Source organism: Cryptomeria japonica, chromosome 4 (genome assembly GCF_030272615.1).
Source record: "Cryptomeria japonica chromosome 4, Sugi_1.0, whole genome shotgun sequence".
NCBI classification, from domain to species: domain Eukaryota; kingdom Viridiplantae; phylum Streptophyta; class Pinopsida; order Cupressales; family Cupressaceae; genus Cryptomeria; species Cryptomeria japonica.
Window position 1 is genome coordinate 323452472 of NC_081408.1, and position 22732 is coordinate 323475203.

Below are 22732 nucleotides of genomic sequence, written 5' to 3' on the forward strand. Positions count from 1 at the left end.
AACCATCAGACTAATATAATGATATACATGATATAACATGGACCTAAATCAAATCTCCAAATGTGCAACACCACCAAAAATCTCACCAAGATCAACCACAACACGCTACACCACCAGGAAAACCACATAACACGGAGAACATCACTAAATCAGCAAAATCACCAACAATTCTCGCAACAATTAATGTAGATCATCAAAACAAAAAGGACACAATTAGGAAACACCAGCAAGCATGTTAGAATCATCAGTAACAGCTATACCAACACCACTTATCAAATCTTCATCTGTCAATGCCTGAAACTCAAGAACACTTAAACAAAAACAACTGTCATGAAGAAAGATAACTTGTGAAGCACCAAATCATGAACCATCTGAGATGAATATACACGTGAACATCCAAAACAATCTCCCAAAGTCTTGGCTCAAGATTTGACCACACTGGAATATACCAGAGGAAATACTAAACTCTGCAAAGCATTAATCAGAAAAACAAACTGCAAACCAAATCTTATGATATGATCAATTAAGCTTCTCGGATCACTGAAACCAATACAGAAAGATATAATGATACTAGAAATACTCCATACACAAAAACATGGTCCCAATAAACCAATCTGCAATCACTAAAGCAATAAATCACAAGAATATGTTGACATCAATGACAACAACATATCCTAGCAACAACAATGTCCAATAGTATAAAGGTATGTTACCTCTTTAATGTTTTAAATGTGGAAAGATTGGTCATCAGCTACATGTCGGCTCAATTAGAACTATACCTAGGCATTTGTAGATGACCTGCACATGCAAACTATGCACACTTGATCACACAACCTTTTCCCATACTCAAAATATTCAATTACATCGGCCTTATATATCCACAAAATGGAATCATCAACTACATGTCAGCTCAAGAATATTTAACATATTCATCGAATGTGTATGAACTATTGGTTGAATCTGATCTCAAATACTTATGCGGACTAAAAATAATTATCCACACACTTCCCACAAGTTAGCTAAGCATCCTTGAACACAAAATTAATCACCAAAACTTCTCCATCAATTCCATACAATGATCAATCACACTACTCGTCCATACTTCACTATTCAACTCAAAAATTGATATACCAGATCTTCTATACCTTGCATAACAATTATCACCAGAGGCTAAAATCATGGAATAAGGTACTATAGACATCTATCAAGATTCTCTTAGCTCCACAACACAAAATATTGAACTAAAATAAAATATCGATCAATATAGTGTACTCTACTAGATGCCCTATTCTAACTTACCGAACTTAACCAAATCTTCACTCAAAATTCCAATATAAGAAAATCACTCATTGTAAATGGGAATGCTGACCTGAGTTTCCATCAATGATAGCATCAGATGACCTAAGAAGTGTCTTTTGCCAACAATCTTCCCCTTTATCATTGATGGCAACACTTAGTAAAAAATGACTATGTCAGAATCAGTACAACATATGAATACACTACATGTTGGAATCAAGGATCACTGAGAGGGGGGGTGAATCAGTGATCTACCAGTTACCATATTTTCAAACTTAACGTCAAACCACTAGAAGCATACACTTGAAACTAAAATACAGAAACATAGAACAAACAACCATAAAAGTATAACACCAAATTTTTACGTGGAAACCCAAATGGGAAAAACCACGGTGGGATTTGAACCCACAATATTATTCCACTATGGATAGTAGAAAAACAATATTATAATATGGGGAATGCACATGCATTCAAGCACACTGCCTAGAGCTTACTGCTCAAGTACAAAAGGGATACAACCCCGAAAGGCTCACTACCTTACAAATTAATTACAATGATGAATTATAAAAAAATGAACTCTAAAATAGTATCTACGATGCTTGAATGAGTTCTAGTTGAGTACCAAACATACCGACTAAATCACCTCTATCGTTCTACTTTGTTTTTCTCTATTCTGCCATGTTCACTATCTCAGTCAGCTACCAGATCAATAATGTGCACGTAAAACTATGCCAAAATAGATTCCCGATCACCACTCCCTCACATACAATCGCATCATACCATAAAAATATCATCCACACCAAACTTATATACCGACAATCACAAAATAGACCATACATCATGTTGACCTGCTAATGAAACATGTAGTCTCATGTCGTCTTGACCAGATCACCAAAGATAAATGAAAATTACCAAAACAATAATAAAAAGATGTTTCTATATCCTCCCAATCATCTCAAACATGATTCAATGCACCACAATCACCAGAAAGCTTCCGGACCAAAACTGCTTTGTTCATCCTGGAATACCGATCAACTGGCTACTGATTAACACCCGCTTCTAGTTAAGAATAATTATAGCTATTGGGTTGAATAAACATGAAGAGTAACCATCAATGACAACCCTAAACAAATAATGAACCATCAGAAGCCACTGGATGAGTGTCAATTGCCAACACTGAAAAACTCAAAATCTCAAAATTCTAGAACTCCCCCTAAGATGAATACAACATTTTTCACTTCCCTACACTCCCCCTTTGACATCAATGGAAAAGGTAGGAGTCTACATGCCAAAAATTTACACAAAAATTCTATATACATATGTACACACAGGCCTTTACAATAACTTAAAGATATCTAAAAAAGTGCTCTTCAATGAACTCAAGTGACTATCCCAACCTTTCTTAAGGAACTCCAAAATTGAGATTAGGCCACTAAAGAGATGCGATTGCATTTCTGTTGACTAAAGATCTACAGGATCATTTGTGGAAATAGCATCCTGAACTTCCTTCAATGCATTGACCATGGTGTCTAACTTGGGAGTGATGAAGCTTCAAATCTCACCAACTCTACCAATAATTTTCTCCTTTTCATGGCTTAGATTCTTGATCTTGTCAAGCAATGATATAACTTGAGTTTCTTGACTGGCTACTGATACTGACAAAGGACCAAAAGACTGTGATATACCTATCAGGAGCTTCTCATTCTCCTACAATTGTGTTCCTCAATGTTTGCAACAAACATAAAAAATGATAAACAAGACTTGTAGACATTTCTGCCTTCTGATAAGTCATCTTGGATACCTTTCACACATGTTTCTAACAAGCTTCTATCATTAGCAATTATTCTTTGCAACTCACTGAATCTCTTAGCATCAAACTCATTCTGGACCTTAATCTTTGTTGACTTCTCTAAAGATTCAAAATGAGTGCTTATAGAGTTAATTGGTTTCTTTAGCTAGACAAATGGAGAATTTGAAGTGTCCTTAACATAATTAGGCATAATCTTGTGTAGGACACGGGATGCAAGATTAAGCAGCTCACTATCCTCAATATGTGACTTCAAAATTTTCTCTCTAGCTTTAGCCTAAGCAAATGTTGCTAACTTTAGTTTTTGTATAGGAGAGCGGGTGGCTAGATTAATAGGCCCTTGGGACAATGTTGGATCATAAAAAAATTGCTTATACTTCTCAATAAAATATTTTGCATCCTTTGTAGTGTCTCTTGCTTCAACCTTTTTATCCTCGACATCAAATTCCACTTTGACCTCTTCCAAACCTACATCATCAATAGAAGCTTGAGTCTCCATAGATGGCATTGAGCCCATAGACTGATTTGGAGGATTTTGTCTATCCTCATCCTCATTACCTTTACCTACCTCCTCATCACCCTTATTCAACTCATCTTCCTGCTTATCTTTATCTACATCTTCCTTTTTCGGAATAGAGAGAATATTTACATCAACTTGATCATCCTTTGGTTGCAATTTTTGCATTGTCGGAGCTAATGAAACAACATCATACTAATTTTGTTCTAAAATTAGCTTCAAAATTTTCTCTGTATCCTTTATTACCTCATCTTTTTGTCCAATCGTGAGCTTATTTATTCTTGTTTTTCTCCTAAAATTCTTTTGGACTTCCTTAAGTATTCTCTTCACCTCTTCTATTGCTATTACCAGACATATATTAACTATCACATACTCCTTTAACCTATAATCTTTTGCCTTTGCAGTACCTCTTCTCAATTCTAATAGGTTATATAAACTTATAGGGACCTCTGACATGAAATCAACAAGTGCCCTATTAAAAATGTTTAAATACTTTATAATGGCTTCTTCTAGAGTTCTTTTCTCGACATCATCAAACATGTCATAAAGATAAGAAAGAGGATTTAGATTACCTTTCACTGTTAAATCTTCCTCAACCTCTTGGACTATCATGTCAGCTTGATCAGAATCTATCTTCACTTTCTTGTTGGTTTTACCTTCACTAGAGTGCTTGTCCTTAGAGACTTTTGTATCTTTGGTGCCCTTGGTCGTCATTTTCTTTACTTCCTCATCAGACTCAGTCTCCTCATCATCCTTCATAGTTACATATACTCTTGTTCTCTTCTTTGTCTTCCTCATTTCACCTTTATCAGATGGCTTGGCTGGAGATTGGGTTGACTTGGCAAAACTAGAGGAGGGAGTAGTGCTTCTAGTCTACCTTGGCTTGGGACCAGAGGCTTCTGGACCTGAGGATTCAACCTTTACTATATTCTCTACTTGTTGGAATCTTTTCTTGGCCTCCCGGACCGCTTCCATTGAGATTCCAATACTTTCTACATATTCTTCTATCTACTTCCTCACCTTCTTCTTCATTTCTAGCTTCTTGAACTAAGAATGTAATTACAAGTCCTCAACAAATGTGTTGAATCTCATTTCCGATGGATCTACTAGTTTTCTCAAGAGATGTTGAGCATACAGTTCAAGAATTTTCTCATTAACTTCATACCCTATGGGCATGATCCAAACATTTTTGGGCTCAACTTCTTCCATTAGGTATTGGTCTATATCAACCATGAAGCAAATAGTATCCTTACACTTCTCAACAATAGACTTAGGGATTCTCTCCCCATCCTACATTGCACTCTAAAAATTTTTGAAATATCTCCAGAGAGAAGCTTTCCAGGTCTTGTTGTCACCAACATTGTATAATTGTTCTCTGATCTGGACAACTACCAGTCTGTCATATTCCCATTGCACCTGACCTATTCTTGGAACCTCATTCATGAAATAAAAGAATAAGCATAGAATTAAAATACCGTATTTGAAAGTATGCTTCTTGTCCTGCTTGATCTTTGATAGGTTCTTCATCATCTTTCTCCAAAGAAACTCGCACAAATCATACTTCTTATTCTCCCAGATCATCTCATATGTTGCACAGATATTTGTACTGGATACTTAATTATCCCTAATGGAGCTATAGATCTTATACCCAATAACCATGGAAATAAGTATTACATCATCCTCAAGAATACCATTTATAGTCATAGCCCTTCTATCGAATTTTGAATTGGTTGCATCGGTGACAATCTGGTTCTTCACAGATTTCAAAGTAGGCAAATCACCAGTTGAGCATAGGCCAAATACGGTCTTAATGGTATTCTTGGTGATCTTGAATGGCTTGTTTAACCATATAAACTCATCATGCATCATGTTGAGCATATACCAAACCCACTTGTTTTCATTGAGCATCGGAAATTTTACAAACTGCACAATATTTTTCTCTTCCAATTTTTTGAATTTGGGTTTTAGCCTCAAATTATTATCTATCAATTGCTTATTGTAGAGATTCAACAAATGAGATCTTCCCAACTCCTCAAGGTTTGCATGGATATAAACCCTAATTTCCTCCACATGAAGAACATCACATGGAATTGATGAGAGCACACCTTGCAAGTCTACTTTGATAGATACAAACAAATGCTTCTTGAAATTGGGATGAGCTCTTTCGCTAATGTCAACAACTAGAGGGGTATGCATCTTCAAAATTCTTGATTTGAAAAGTTTTGCAAAGAAATACTTTCTTACTCAAATTAGGGTTTTATATAGGGAATCATGTTCACGCTTCGGTCTCTTGGATAATATTCTCATAGAGTGCTATCCTTGTCTTCTCTTGAATGCAAAGTGACAAATGAAGGTGTAAAGTTGCCTTTTACCACTTGCATATCTAACTTTTAGGGTGAAATAAATGTGTTTTTCCCTAATCCTTTTGAATACTCAACTTTCATAGACTACTCCATAAGATCTGGGGATCTTCATTGTGTTAGGGTTCCCACAAATACTGAGAGGGGGGGGGGTGAATCAGTATCTGACCGGTAATGTAATTTTCTTAAAATAGAACATGTAGAGCATAAAGTAACAGTATAGCGATATGCAAGAATTAATGTAAATAACATAATCAAAAATATCCATATGAAAAGAACACCATAACACAAGATGTTTAATGAGGAAACCCGGTGTGGGAAAAACCTCGGTGGGATTTGCGACCCACAATATTCACTTACTAGCCAATAAGAGAATATTACTTACAATAGGGGCCTGCACATGCAGGAAGGCCAACTGCCTAGAGCACACTGCTCAATAAGAAGTCACACTGACTTACAATGAGGATTTACACAAATCCAATATTCTATACTGCTTTACAATAGCATCTTCAATGCCAGATTCAGTACCTGTTCTTGCTCTATTCTTTACATATACCCTTGACCTACAATTTGCACATTAGGTCTACCTTCTAATTTTATCTTTATACTTCCTATCCATATCTTACAAATGTCTACAATGATCTCTTTTATATACAAGAGTCATTTTACAATTTGTCAAGTCGACTTACAATAATAAACAAAATATTACATATCAATAATCTTGTCGGCCTCTGTGCCGGTATACATGTTCTCTTCTGTGTCGGTGTACATCTTCTATGTCGGTGCCGGTGTAGAGTGATCTTGCTGATGTCGGTGCACTGTCTTGCTTGAATAATGTTTTGCTGGTATAATGTCTTGCCGGTGCCATAGGATTGCAAGGTTGCCATCAATGACAAAACCTTCAATCACACACAATGTCTCATTGGAGTGTCCATATGCCAACACATTGTTGCTCATATTCTTATGGAGAATACCTTTAATCATTTGCAGTACCCTAACATAGCATCTACCAACCTTCCAGATTCAGGTATCATCTACTAAAGGGGGGCATAACATTTTCATGAAAAAACCTCCTAAGCCAGAGGACTTAATTTAATTCCTGGATGAATTTATAGCATCGGATTCAGGTGCGGATCCATTCCCTACATCATTATCACTCTTATTAACCCATATCTTCTTCATTTGATTTTTGATCTCCTCCACTTTCACTTTTCCTTTTTCATCTACCTGCACATTCATTTTCTTGTTTGTCAGACCATTCCTATTTATGTTCTTTCTTCTGCAAAATCTTGCAATGTGACTGGATTTTTTGCAATTGTAGCACACCATACGTCCTTGTCCAGGCCTGAAATTCTCTTGATTTTCTCTTGATCTGCACTAATTAGCAATGTGTCCAAACCTATCAAATGCATAGCATCTAATGTTCCTTCTATTGAAAGAGTTATTCAACATACTTTTGCATTCATTTTACTTATGTCCATACTTATTGCATTTGAAACATTGACCAGAGAAAGGTGGACCATTATGAATCATCCTATTTCTACATTGAATTTCTTTATGACCAAATTTATTGCAAACAAAGCAATTACTATTGAACTTTTGAGCATTAGCTTGCCTTTTAGGTTTTTTCTTTTGGTTTGTTGACTTAGGATTGCATTGACCAAATTCAGAGCTTTCACCTTTCTCAAATCCAAGACCTCGATTGTCATCTCCACTCTTCTTTCTTCCAAGCATTTCATCAAGCTTAGCTAAGTTGATCTTGAACTTCTCCTTGTACTCATTTGCAGTAGCAAGTCCATCCCTAAGAGTGATAATCTATCTTTCAAGCTCTTTCTCATTGTTCTTGGATTGTTGCAGTTCAAGTTTCAGTTAATCATTCTCACATTTAAGTTTGTAGCATTTATCATATCTTTCTTTCAAGTTCTAAGCAAGATTCTCCTAATTCTTCATCCTTTCTTCAATCTCCTTTTTCATCCTCATCATAATATATTTCATCTCATGCTTTAGGGCTACATTATCTTTTGCAAGCTTCACACATTTTTTTGTCTTCTCCTTCAAGGATTCATCATCAATGCTTTAGCTTTCTTTCTACTTTAGTTGATCAACAAGTCCCTTTCTATTTTCCTTGGACCTATTCAAGTGCTCCTTTAATGACTGAATGAAATTTTCAACATCCTTAAGACTTCCTTTCAATTCTTATACTTCAACTTTGGACTAATCAAGATCATCTAGTGCAACTAGGAGTTGATGTTGAAGACCACCGGAATCCATTGAGTCACTTTCCCAGATCCTCCTCAAGCAATTAGACTTCTTCCAAGGAACTAGGATCCGATACCAATTGTTTGAATCAAGGAACACTGAGAGGGAGGGGTGAATCATTGTTCTACAATCTTTAACATTATTAAGGTGTCTCCTCAACTACTTAATGCACATGAATAAAATAAAGAGGCAAGAACATAAAAGAAATAGCCACAATACCATAACACCAAGTTTTTTGTATGTGAAAACCTAGTTAAGGGAAAACCATGGTGGGGATGAACCCACAATGTAAATATACTCTATAGAAGTATGAAAATATTACAATAGGGAATGCTCATGCATTCAAGAACACTGCCTAGAGCTCACTACTCAAAACCAAATAGGGCTACAACCTTCGGAAGGCTCACTGCCTTACAAATGAGTTACAAATGATCACAAGAGAATTTGAACTATTGAACAAAATATAAAAATGCCTGGGTATAGTTCTGATTCAGCACATTTACAAACATTTCATACTCTACCTGATACTACTCTGATTCGTTGTTCTGTCATGAATTTGGAGCATAGATCTCTAACCTATGCACGTGAAACTATGTACACTTGATCACACAACCTTTTTCCATACTCAAAATAGTCAATTACATCGACCTTATATATCCGCAAAATGGAATCATTAGCTACATGTCAACTCAAGAATATTTAACATATTCATCAAACATGTATGAACTGTTGGCTGAATCCAATCTCAAATGCTTACGTGGACCAAAAAGAATTGTCCACGCGCTTCCCACAAGGGCTAAAAATCCTTGAACAAAAAATTAATCACCAAAACTTCTCCATCAATTGCGCACAACAATCAATCACACACGTCATCCATACTACATTGTTCAACTCAAAAAACCAATATACCAGATCTTCTACCTTGCACAATAATTATCACCAGAGGCTAAAATCATGGAATAAGGTACTATAGACATCTATCAAGCTTCCCTTAGCTCTGCAACACAAAATATTTAGCTAAAATGAAATACCAATCAATATATTGTACTTTGTCGGATGTCCTATTCTAACTTATTAGACTTAACAAAATCTTCACTCAAACTTCTGGTATAAGCAAATCACTCACTGCGGATGGGAATGCTGACCAGAGTTGCCATCAATGACAACATTTGACGACCTGAGCAGTGTCTCTTACCAACATGGTTGATTGATAGTGGATGTTCAAAACATATGACTGGTTACAAAAGTAAGTTTGCAAATCTTGAAAAATATGATGGTGGTTCTGTTAGATTGGAGATTATCAAACTACTCAAATTATTGGAATAAGTTTTATTACCTTTGATGGAAATCATAACACTAACAATGTTTACTATGTAAAATTATTGCAACATAATCTTGTAAGTGTTGGACAGATGTGCAAAAAAATTTGCAATGTTGTCTTTTAGGTTGGTGGTTGTGAGATCCATAGCTCCTTGATGTGGGGAAAAAGACTAGTGAAAACATGTATCAATTGGAAGTTGCTACAGGACATTTCTTGTTATAATAGATCAATGAAAGTTGTCTTTGGCACCGAAGGATGTTTCATATCAATTTTGACAACTTGGTAAAGATTAGTATGATAAAAGTTGTGAGATATTTACCAAGATTGACTAAACTACATAACGGTATTTGCAGAGAATGTCAAGTGGGAAAGAAGACAATGATGAATAATGATGAACAACTAATACCCTAATCGGTACTGAGAGGGGGGGTGAATCAGTATAGACAAAAACTTCTCTGCACCTTATCATATTAAAACAATGCTGACCGGTTGTCTTCTCCATTGAACTTAACCATGGATATACCGGTAAAACACAGAAGTACTTCAAACAGCATACAACAAGTCTCAAATCTAGATAGCAATTTTACTAACTTGGTCATGCATAAGTTGCATTAGTAATATCACCACCATTATCTTTGTATGCATATTAAACTAAACAAAGATAGCTCAATCATCACATGAAAAATACACAATCCATGACACACAGATTTTTCACGTGGAAACCCAAATTGGAAAAACCACGATGGAGATGAATACCCACAAGCTTGTTTTGAACTCTCTTGAAGTTTGCTCCGTTAGGAGCCTATTTCGGTTAAAGACTTTACAATAAGGTTCTGTTAGGAATCGATCCTGTTAGGGATCACCTGGTTAAGGGATGTCTATAAAATCTAGTTAAGGATTGAAACACTATTATGAGTTACCTTGCTAGAGGATTTAACTAACTCAATAAACTTGAGCCTCCTGGTTAAAGGAATTACAACAAAATCCTGCTAAAGCTTACCTCGTCAAGGGATTTACAATCTATTGAAGTGGTTAGAAAAAAAAAGGTAAAACACTGATCTGAAGATAGCACACCTTGCTAAGGGAGATCCTCTTAAGCTCCTCTCTTCTACAATCACACTCTGCAGATCTCTCACTCAGGTTTGGCAAGTATCCAATCTCCCATTAAGCAGACACACACACACACAACATTTTCCAACACCTACAAAATTTGAACTACATCAACCTTATAGACAATCACTCGGTCGAAAGCATAAACCCTAAACCTAAGTTTTACAAAGATGGTTCGATCCTGATCTTCTGCTTACAAGCGGCCCAATCCTGACCATTCAAACCCATTGCATATGATATAAATCAGATCGCAAAACATTTTGCATCTGGCATCGTTCAAGATTTTCAGGAGACGATCTAAATCAGATCGCAAATCATTCTGCATCTTCAAATTAATGACCCATCCTGTACTCTTCACCTACCGGATAGGAATAACAAGCACTCTCAAGGTAGGACATTAATGTATTCAGTCTAACATGATATTTTATTCTTTACCTTGCAGGTCATGACACGTCTTCAGTTACTCTGCATAAGCCAAACCGATAACCCTAGATTATCAACCGGTAGACATACTTAGTGAGCCCCGATACTGGTCCACTTCATTTCAGTTGTCCATTACCACTGCCAATCTCCATACATACCGGTTCCTTTTGCTTGAACATCAATAACAACTTCTTCTGATCTTCATCCTTCTAGAGCAATTATTGACATTAATGAAAACATACATGAGCACCACTTAATCATATGTCAACAATCTCCCCCTTTGTCATTGATGGCAATACTCAGTGTAGCATTACTCAGTAGCATATACCAATTCAATTTCAAATGATCATCACCATCTGGACTGGTCAATGTGCATTATGCCATATATCTTCATCATCAGATATCTTCTCCCCCTTTGACAGCAATGTCAAAGTGGTGGCACAAGATTCCAAACTCCACTATGTTGCCCCCCCTATGGAGTAGCATCCTTCAGCACATCAATCATGTTAGATCTTGACACTATATTACTTGACTAATGTGGAGCACACATCTTTAATTAACTTCATGAAGGGGCAGAACCCCTAATTCACCTCTCAAATAGGTGAATATAGTCTTCGGTAATGGCTTAGTGAATATGTCAGTTAGCTTCTCCTTACTGGAAACGTGTTCTAATACAACCTCTTTATTCTGAACCTTTTCTCTCAAGAAATTATACTTGAGTTCAATGTGCTTAGTTCTAGCATGCAATACCGGATTCTTGGAAATATTTATTGCACTTGTGTTGTCACAAAATATACTCATCGGTTCAGATATGATCACCTTGAAGCCATTCAATACATGCTTCATCTAGATTGCTTGAGTGTAGTTCATAAACGTTGCCACATACTCTGCTTCAGTTGTAACTGGGAAATACATCTCTACTTTTTTCTAATCCATGAGACTAGTCTTCCACCAAGGAATAACGCTCCACCAATTGTTCTCTTCCAGTCGTCCACATTTCCTGCCCAATCCACATCAGTGAATACCTTGAGATCAAAGTCACCACTGTATGGATACCACAATCCATAATCATGTAGCATCCTAAAATTGTGACACTTGCAATTTCCACTGCATTTGGGTCTTCACGATGGCGGCGCAACATTGAACTTGAAGGGAGACCCCGAAACCTGCTTGTGACATCAAAAACTGCATTTTTCTACACCTTGGCATGATCCCTCCTTGCACCCTGTTGTCCCGGGAGGTGGGACCATGGCGCCCAGCGCCCTGGTCCTTAAGGACTAGGGCGCCCAGTGCCCTGGTCCCCCAGGACCATGGCGCCCAGCGCCCTGGTCCCTGGCCCTATTTTGGGCCCGGTCTCTTTTGGGCATCGGATCTTGAAGTTTGCAAATTGGAAAATAATGTTTCCTGGTCAGCCTAAGGTCCAGAAAATCAGTCTCTCAACCCTAATTGACAAGTATATAAACTACTTTTCCTCTCCTAGAAAGGGAGGGAAAAAGGAGGAAGGAAATAAGTAAGAGCAAGATGCGGAAGCGATATTCAAACATTCAAACATTCAAGCATTCAAGCATTCCTTCAAGCAATTGAGCATTCTAAGTCTCCATTCAAGGCTAAGTGTTGCATTCAAGACAAGGATTCAACCATTGAAGAGGAGATCACCTACAACATACAAAATACAACATTCATTACACCTTCGCATGTAAGAATACAAACATTCTTACAACAAGGTATCAGTACTTGTTTACATTACAAACATTTACATTTACAGCATTCTCATTTCTTGGTTAATTCCAAAACCGGGGTTTGACCTAAAGGCAAACCCCTAATCCCTAACCCCCCAATCGTCCTCTCTTTTCTCTGTGTAGGTTGCAGGTACGCGGTTGTAATTGAAGATCTGGAATCCTTGTGCAGAGACGAACAGGTCCCCCTTCGTTTCGCGAATTTTTCGGAGGACCGTGTACACGCCAGGCGCCATCGTCCCGTCAACTTTCACTCAAATTTGCAGAACAGCATTGTCTCGACATTTTACTGATAATTCCAGGTTCGTAGCTTCATCCCATATCCCTATCTCCATTTACAAGCGAATCTTTCTTACTTTACATGCATTCCTAGTTCAATCATTCTATCTACATTCTTTACAAAAGAGGGTATCCTTGATGTCTTAACCCTTGAAACTCATTTAGAATCCAATCCTGCATTGTGTGGGATTGGATCTTGTGGGTTTCAACCCCTCTTTTGAATGTAAAGTCTCTCCTAAGTGAAAACCATCAACCCTAGTGACCTCCCTTCTCTCTCCTTGGAGTTGGGGAGGGGAGAACAACTAGGGTTCAATTTTTTTGCTTTACATTTTGGTGAACCCAACGTGAACATCCTCATTCTGATTATTCATGGTTAGATCTGAAAAATTTGCTTCCTTAATTACATCTCCATGTTTGATCTTTTGCAAATTTTAGAGGCTAATTGCATAAAAACCCTAAAATTTTCTTTTTAGTAATTGAGCTTGTGAAATGTTTAATTGTTAATGCTTGTTTCAGATCTACCCTTCTATTACAAATTGTCAATTTATATTTGTGCCTTAATTCTGAAAATTAAGTGGTTAAATGTCAAAACCCTAATTTTTAAAACCTTCTTGATTCAACCTTTGACTGATAATTTCACTGATCAAAACACCTACAAATCAGTTGTAACTTTGGATTCCGTAATAAAATCACAATATCTTTCATCCCTGAAAATTTGGAAAAAAGTTGCGAGGACCGTGTGCACCCCGAGCGTCATCGTCCCCGACATTTTTTCCAAAATTTCGGGAGCTAGATCTTACTGTATTTTTCTGCTAAAATCCAGAATTTTGGCTGATTTTATCAATTCTAACACTTTCAAAATTAAAGTCAAAGTTGGTCTAGTGATTTCTTGGATAAAGGCTTATAATCATTCAAAAATTATTGAAATTGAAATTCGTATCAAAATTGTGTTTCTTACAGTCCTAAAATCTGAAAAGTGTGTTGGCATTCATTCAAAATTTCAGTGCTTTATTCAAATTTTTACAATTTGTGACTTTTGAAATTAAGTGTTTAATTGCAACAACTCTAATTTCCGCTTTCAAATTTGAATTTTGCATGAAATTGAGTCAACTTTTAAATTTCAAAGCCTGCATTGCTTTCAGTATTCCCTCTAAAAATTATAAAATTCAAAATTTCAGTTTCCCTCTCTTTTTCAAAATTCAAATTTTGCATTTTTTTCAACAATCTTGGTAGGGTTCAATTTTGAGATTGCAACTTTATTTTGGCCTATCTACATATCGTAAAATCACTCAATTTTTTCAGATTAGCTTTAAAATCATCATAACTTTCATCCCTGAAAATTTCGAAAAAAGTTGCGAGGACCGTGTGCACTCCGTTCGCCACAGTCCCCGACATTTTTTCTGAAATTTCGGGAGATTGTCCTGATTATATTTAACAGCTTAAATCTAGGAGATTGGCTGATTTTATTGAAATTTGCTACCTCTAAAATTCAAAATCTTCTCTCTCTCTTTAGTGCATGAGTTTTACAACAATAAGCCCTACTTACACTATTCCCGTTAGACGAAGCCTTAGAATTAAGTCTTTCCAAAGTTTAATTACTGAGGAGATGAAACCTAATTTGAATGGCCTATTTAACGAGAACATGGGTAATTCCTCTAATCCTCTTAATGATGAAGAAGCTCTCCATGAGGTTTCTGTAGAACAACTTTCAAAATTGGATAACCAATTTGATGATTTTCGACAATGGATGTCTCAAGAATACCCCGATAGTCAAGCTCTTTCATTAATTGAGGGTCTAAAACGTATGGTTCAAAGTGATAAGAATGGAATTGATATTTTGCGTGGTATTGCACACATTGTGGATTCGAATGTGATGCCGATGAAGAGTTGTGCCGAAACTTTAGGTTATACACAACCTCCTACTCAAGTTAATCATTCTATTCCTTTGACAATTCCTATTGCTAGTATACCTACTTTTACATCAAACATAATGACTACTTCGATACAAGACATTCCTCCTATGATCACCAGTCATGGGGGCAATCCCTCTTCTTCAATCAACCCTCTTCCTTCATTCAATCCAACTTCTTCACTCATTCCTTCAATGAGTGTTCCTATTATATCACCACAAATGAACATGACACAAGGGGGCAATTCGTTTAATCATTCCATTCCTTTTCCAGTACCTGACAATGATATTCAAAAAATCTTTATTTCTAATTTACAAAAAGATATTAGAGAAAAACTTCTATTTTCTGAGTTTACTTCTTTCCAACAGTTGTGCGCAACTCTTCACAATTATCAACTGACTGTGAGTCAAATGGAACAAGCAAATCCTATGGCTCCGAGTGATAAGGGTGATAGTAGTCAACAACCATTTGGAAAGTTTAAACCGAACAGAGAGTCAATTAAATTCAATGAAAACATCATCAACAATAATGTGAATGCAGCATCAGGTGTGCCTCCTATTTCTAAGTTTTTCAAGAAAGAAAGAAAGTTTACTCCTTTGAATGAATCATTGCATAGTATTATGAATAAGTTATTGGAACAAAATGTGCTTACTCTTCCTCCTATAAAGCAAATAGATCCTACAAAGATTAACTCACCCTATTTTGATAACAAATCTTTTTGTCAATTTCATCGTCATCCTGGGCATGATACTGAAATATGTTTTGCTTTAAAGGGTAAAATTCAAGATTTGATTGATAATAATACTATCTTTGTTTCTGGTGTGAATGATAAAGGCAACACATCTGTAGCTCCTCCTAGCCAAAATCTTAAGATTTTTACTGATCCATTGCCTTCTCATACCTCTAATGTGGTTGAGACTAATGATTCCTTTGTCTCACCTGATGATCTCGTGTCTATGACTCCGAATGTGATTAACTTTGTGGAACAGCAGAAAATCCCTAAAGATCCTTCCATCACATTTGATTCCAGTGAAACTATCAGGGCACCTGATGGTCCTTTATATATAGTTGCAAAAGTCAAGAATACACCTTGTCGTGGAGTGCTTATTGATCCTTCTTGTATGGTTAATATCATTACTGAAGAATTTCTTTTTACTTTGCAATTGAATCAAGTGATCTATGACGAAACAAATGTGGTTGTGAAATTGTTTGATGCATTTTCTTCTCCTGCAATTGGTTCTATTACATTACCTATTGAGGTTCATAACAAATCCCTTGATGTGGACTTTGCTATTATTCCATCGTCCGAACAATTTCGTGTGAAGCTAGGCTATCCTTGGCTATCTTCCATGAAAGCTATTGCTTCTCCTATTCACAAGTGTTTGAAATTTCCCCATAATGGTGAAGTTGTTACTGTCAATCATAGCCTCTTTAAACTAGCTGAAAGAACTTCTAGCGTTCCTATTGATTATTTTTGGCCTAAACAATTCCAATCTCTTCCACCATGAAGTGATCATCTTTTCAAATCTTATCAAAAGTGGAAAAAAGATATGATCCTATCTCTAAGTGAACCTAGAACACCCAAACTTGATATTCCTATCGTTCTTGAGAAGGAAGTTCTTCCTTTGAAAGATAAAACTAATGTCTTTCCTCAAGAAGATTCCCAACCCATCCCTATGAATGTGACTATGCCTATGTCTAATAACCTTTCTAAAGGTAGACCTATACCTCCTCGTCATGATGGACTTGGTCTCCTTCCTAAACCAAATATTCCTCCTTTATATGGAGCAGTTCCTCCTCCTCCCTCTTATAGAGAGAAGAGACCTTCCTCTTCTCCTATTATCCAACCTAAGAGATCACAACCTAAACACCCAAGTGATAAGGATGAGAATATTCCTCCTCCTCACTCTTCTCAACTTCCTACTAAGACTAGATGAAATCGTTCTGCACGTGAACGCCGACGAAAGCATCGTCTTAGAGCTCAGGCAGCTGCTTCTCAAACTTTGCAATCCCCAAAGACACCTTCAGCCAGTATTATTCCATTTTCTCCTCAGCCAAAAATTGAGCCAAAATCTCCTAAACATAAGATGCATGATGGTCTTGATCCTGTGCGAGTTAAAGATCCTATTTTTATAAATCTTGATGATGATATAGATGAAAATGTTATTCATGATGAAAATGTTACTCCTGTTCATTCTGATAGTGAATATGAATATGTTGATGTTGATAACCATTTATCTAACGAATTTTCTAAAGCACTTATCCTAGCTCCTAGACAAGAACAACGTGGCTTGGAACATGAACATAGCCCTTGTTTGGATCTTGTGATAGCTCCATCTGCTGTGTTGGATGTTCCTCCTCTAGCATGTTTCCTGCCTTCCTGAAATATTGATCAGCAAGATCAGGGGGTGGATGACGTGCTAGACTAGTTTCATTAGCATAGCAGATTCTCTCCTCCTCTCTTGATCTCTTTTGTTACTTCTTCTATGTGTTATTCTTATTCTTCTATTTGTTGTCCTTAGTGTTGTCTACTTGAGGACGATGCAAAACATTGAGATCTCTTTTGGTCTCTCTCATGTTGACTCAAAAGACACATGTGTTCCCTTCATCTCGGTGACCTTCCTTGATTGGGGAATGAAGAACAATTATGCATACATACATGAATTATCATACAGCATACTAACCCCGAGGAAAGCGAAGTCACCTCGTGCTTTGTGTTTTGTGTCTATTATCCTTGGGCTTATCTCACACTTGGGGGCTAAATCCTTGTGATAACGTGCTCCTTTCCCTTCTCATTTCTTATATGTATCACTACCTTAAAGTAATCACCCCCGGTGAGGCATGTGCGATCGCTTTAACGTAGGGGGGCATACATCTCGTTCATATCTTTTCAAGATACTTCAAAATTTCTTGGCGAATTTAGCTTTGCCTTGAAAATTTTTGGTATTTTTCTTGCATGACTCATAGTGAGGGAACCTTACTACTGACAGTCATGGTTCTCCCTCGTGATCTTCCCTTTTACTTTGTCAATCAAAGTCGTAAGATCCTTAGTCCACTGGGGGCTTGGTGTATCTTGCCTCCTTGACGTGGTGAAAGTTTTTCAATGTTGTTTCCTTGTACTTTACCGAAAGTATGGGCGTACGCTTATACTCCGACTAAAGTGGGGGCTAAATGTAGCATCCTAAAATTGTGACACTTGCAATTTGGACTGCATTTGGGTCTTCACGATGGCGGCGCAACGTTGAACTTGAAGGGAGACCCCGAAACCTGCTTGTGACATCAAAAACTGCATTTTTCTGCACCTTGGCATGATCCCTCCTTGCACCCTGCTGTCCCGAGAGGTGGGACCATGGTGCCCAGCGCCGTGGTCCTTTAGGACTAGGGCGGCTAGCGCCCTGGTCCCCCAGGACCATGGCGCCCAACGCCCTGGTCCCTGGCCCTATTTTGGGCCCGGTCTCTTTTGGGCATCGAGTCTTGAAGTTTGCAAATTGGAAAATAATGTTTCCTGGTCGGCCTAAGGTCGGGAAAATCAGTCTCTCAACCCTAATTGACAAGTATATAAACTACTTTTCCTCTCCTAGAAAGGGAGGGAAAAAGGAGGAAGGAAATAAGTAAGAGCAAGATGCGGAAGCGATATTCAAACATTCAAACATTCAAGCATTCAAGCATTCCTTCAAGCAATTGAGCATTCTAAGTCTCCATTCAAGGCTAAGTGTTGCATTCAAGACAACGATTCAACCATTGAAGAGGAGATCACCTACAACATACAAAATACAACATTCATTACACCTTCACATGTAAGAATACAAACATTCTTACAACAAGGTATCAGTACTTGTTTACATTACAAACATTTACATTTACAGCATTCTCATTTCTTGGTTAATTCCAAAACCGGGGTTTGACCTAAAGGCAAACCCCTAATCCCTAACCCCCCAATTTGCCTCTCTTTTCTATGTGTAGGTTGCAGGTACACGGCTGTAATTGAAGATCTGGAATCCTTGTGCAGAGACGAACAGGTCCCCCTTCGTTTCACGGATTTTTCGAAGGACCGTGTGCACGTCGGGCGCCATCGTCCTGTCAACTTTCGCTCAAGTTTGCAGAATAGCATTGTCTCAACATTTTACTGCTAATTCCAGGTCCGTAGCTTCATCCCATATCCCTATCTCCATTTAAAAGCAAATATTTCTTACTTTACATGCATTCCTAGTTCAATCATTCTATCTACATTCTTTACAAAAGAGGGTATCCTTGATGTCTTAACCCTTGAAACTCATTTAGAATCCAATCCTGCATTGTGTGGGATTGGATCTTGTGGGTTTCAACCCCTCTTTTGAATGTAAAGTCTCTCCTAAGTGAAAACCATCAACCCTAGTGACCTCCCTTCTCTCTCCTTGGAGTTGGGGAGGGGAGAACAACTAGGGTTCGATTTTTTCGCTTTACAAATCAATTGTCCCTTTTAGATACCTAAGAATCCTCTTGACTACTACTAAGTGGGACTCTCTTGTACTTTTTTGAAAATGAGCCACAATGCCCACTGCATGAGCAATATCTGGTTTGTTGTGTACCACATAGTGCAGCTTAGTGATCATTGACCAGTACTCCTCATCTACTAACATTGAATCATCTTCCTTAGTCAGTTTGTAACTGGTCACCATCGGTGTACCAACCGGTTTTCTCTCCTCCATGCCAAAGGTCTTCAATACCTCTTTGACATACTTGGACTGGGTAATGAGGATACCCTCTTTCATCTGCTGAATCTATAGACCAATGAAAAAATTTATCTCTCCAATCAAAAACATCTCAAACTCTTTCTTCATTTCATCTGCAAATGCATGGCTCATTTCATCATCTCCTCTGAAGATTATGTCATCTACAAACACTTCACAAATCAGAATCTGATCACCTTCAGATTTCAGGTAGATTTTGTTGTCCTCACTTGTTTTCTAAAATCATATCTTCACAAGATGAGAGTGTAAATGTTCATACCATGCTCTTGGTACTTGTTTCAATCCATACAGGGCTTTGTGTAATCTACACACCATGTTACTATCTTCTGACAAAGCAAACCCATCTGGTTGCTCAATATACACTTCTTCTTCTAGGATTCCATTCAAGAATGTAGACTTCACATCCATCTAGTATACCTCATATCCCTTAAATGCTGCAAATGCAAGTAGCATTCGAACACCTTCCCATCTAGCCACTGGGGCAAAGGTTTCTCCATAGTCTTCTCCTTCTTCCTGAGCATATCCCTTTCATACAAGTCTTGTCTTGTTCATTACCACTTTGCCTTCTTCATTTAGCTTATTCCTGAAGACCCATTTGGTACCTATTACATTTTTGTGTTCCAGTTTGGGTACCAAGGACCATGTTGCATTCTTTTCTATCTGGTTCAACTCCTCTTCCATTACTTTTATCCAATCTTCATCAGTAAGTGCCTCTCTAGAGGTCTTAGGCTCAAATTATGAGATCATGCAAGAGTTTTATTTCATCCTTTTTCTTGTAAGTATTCTTGCATCTTTGTCTCCTATGATCTGCTTTGGATCATGATGTAGTCTTACATATCTAGGGATTACTGTAGCAGGTTCTGCTTAATTTTCTTCTTCATTATCAGCTTCATTTTCTCCTTCACCAATTGCAGCTTCTATCGGTGTGGGAACACTGAGGTCTTTACTTGTTTCTTTCTTAACTAGCTCCCAGAAAGCTATACCTGGTTCATCTTCCACTTTCTTGCAGCAAGTTTCCTCAGGCTCCTCAAGGGGTTCATCGACCCTGGCATTGATGCTCTCAACAATTTTATGAGTTCTGTTGTTGTAGCACTTGAGAGCATTTTTCTTAGTGGAATATCCCAAAAATATTCCTTCATCACACTTGGCATCAAACTTCCTTAGATGCTCACCTCTCTTAATATATCATTTACTCCCAAACACTTTGAAATAACTCACAGTGGGAGTCTTCCTGGTCCAATACTCATAGGGGGTTTTGTTTTTACCTTTCTTGATGAGTACCCGGTTCATGGTATAGACTGCAGTGCTTGCCGCTTCTCTCCAAAATATGTGAGCAACATTTCCTTGGATCAGCATAGTCCTTGCAACTTCAACCATAGTCTAGTTGTTTCTTTCTGCTATGCCATTCAGTTATGGTGTCCTAGGGGCAGACAATTGCCTCTTGATGTGGTTCTCTTCATAGTACTTGTTGAATTCATCAAAGGTGAATTCACCTCCTTGATCGGCTCTCGGGCATTTTATCCTTTGACTGCTTTCCTTTTCCACCAATGCTCTAAAGGCTTTGAACTTTCCAAGTGCCTCTTATTTGTCTTTCAAGAATGTCACCCACATCAATCTTGAGCAGTCATCGGTAAAAATCATGAAATACTAATCTCCCTTAATACTTCTAGTTTTCATCAGACCACACAGATCGTTGTGCACAAGATCAAGTAAGATCTCTACTAAAAAAAACTTACCTTTGAATGTTGAGGAAGACATCTTCCCAAGTTGACATTCTTTGCATAAAGCATTCTTCGGTTTGTTAAGAAAAGGCAATCCTCTTATTGCCTTGATCTTACTAACTTTATAATATTGTCAAAATTTACATGGCAAAGTCTCCTATGCCATATCCAACTGTCATCAAATTTTTCCATCAGACACTGATTGGTTTTGGCATTCATCTGAAATAGGTTTCCTCTGGTTTGCTTACCGGTGGCAATAAGTTCACCACTCTTTCCAATTATACTGCAAACTCCTCCTTTGAAATCCATAATGAGTCCTTTGTCATTTAGCTGGTCCACACTCAGGATATTATGCCTAAGACCTTCCACCCAGTAGACATCATCTACACTGCTCTTTCCATTCAATGAGATGGATCCTTTTCCTTTCATCATACATGGTGCATCATTTCCAAACTGGACAACACCACCATCATATTCTTCAAGTGACAGAAACTTTCTCCGGTCACTAGTCATTTAATGAGAGCACCCGCTATCAATGATCCACTTGTTAGAGTTGTCAATATGTGAGACAAGGGCTTTCTGATCAGACAACTCCTCGATAGCTACAAATACTATGTCCTCATTCTATTCATTCTCAGACTCCTCATCGGTAGAACCTTAATCTATTGCAACAAGGCAATTTCTTCTCCCTGCTCCTTTATACTTCCTAAACCTCTCTGGTTTATCTTTATTGTCATTGTTAGGACAGTTAATAGCTATATGTCCTATCTTATTGTAGGAAAATCACTTCAAAGGGAGTTTACCTCTATATTTTTTGGTGCCTTTTGGAAGTCTCTTAGCAAGAAGAGCTTCAAACTCCATCAGAATCTCCTCATCATCCATGTCTCTATTTGGCCTGGATTCATAACTGGTACTGACCTCTTTTCCTTTCCTAGTCGATGTGGAGGAAGCAGATGCCCTAAAGGCTAACTCGGTCTTTTGAACACTTCCATCATAGCTATTCAACTAATATGCAGTCAATTTTTCAATAATAGAGTCTAAAGATACCTTGGTTTTGTTGATAGACCTTAGCTCCTTAATAGCGGCAACCCTGATTGCATAGATCGGTAAGAGTGTTCTCAGAACTTTACTGACAATGGTGGAATCGTCAATTCTTCCACCAGTGCTCTTGATATCTCTAGCCGCAGTCTTGATCCTTATGCCATATTGTTGAATGGTCTCTCCTTCAACCATCCTCATGTCTTTAAACTTTCATCTAAGGCT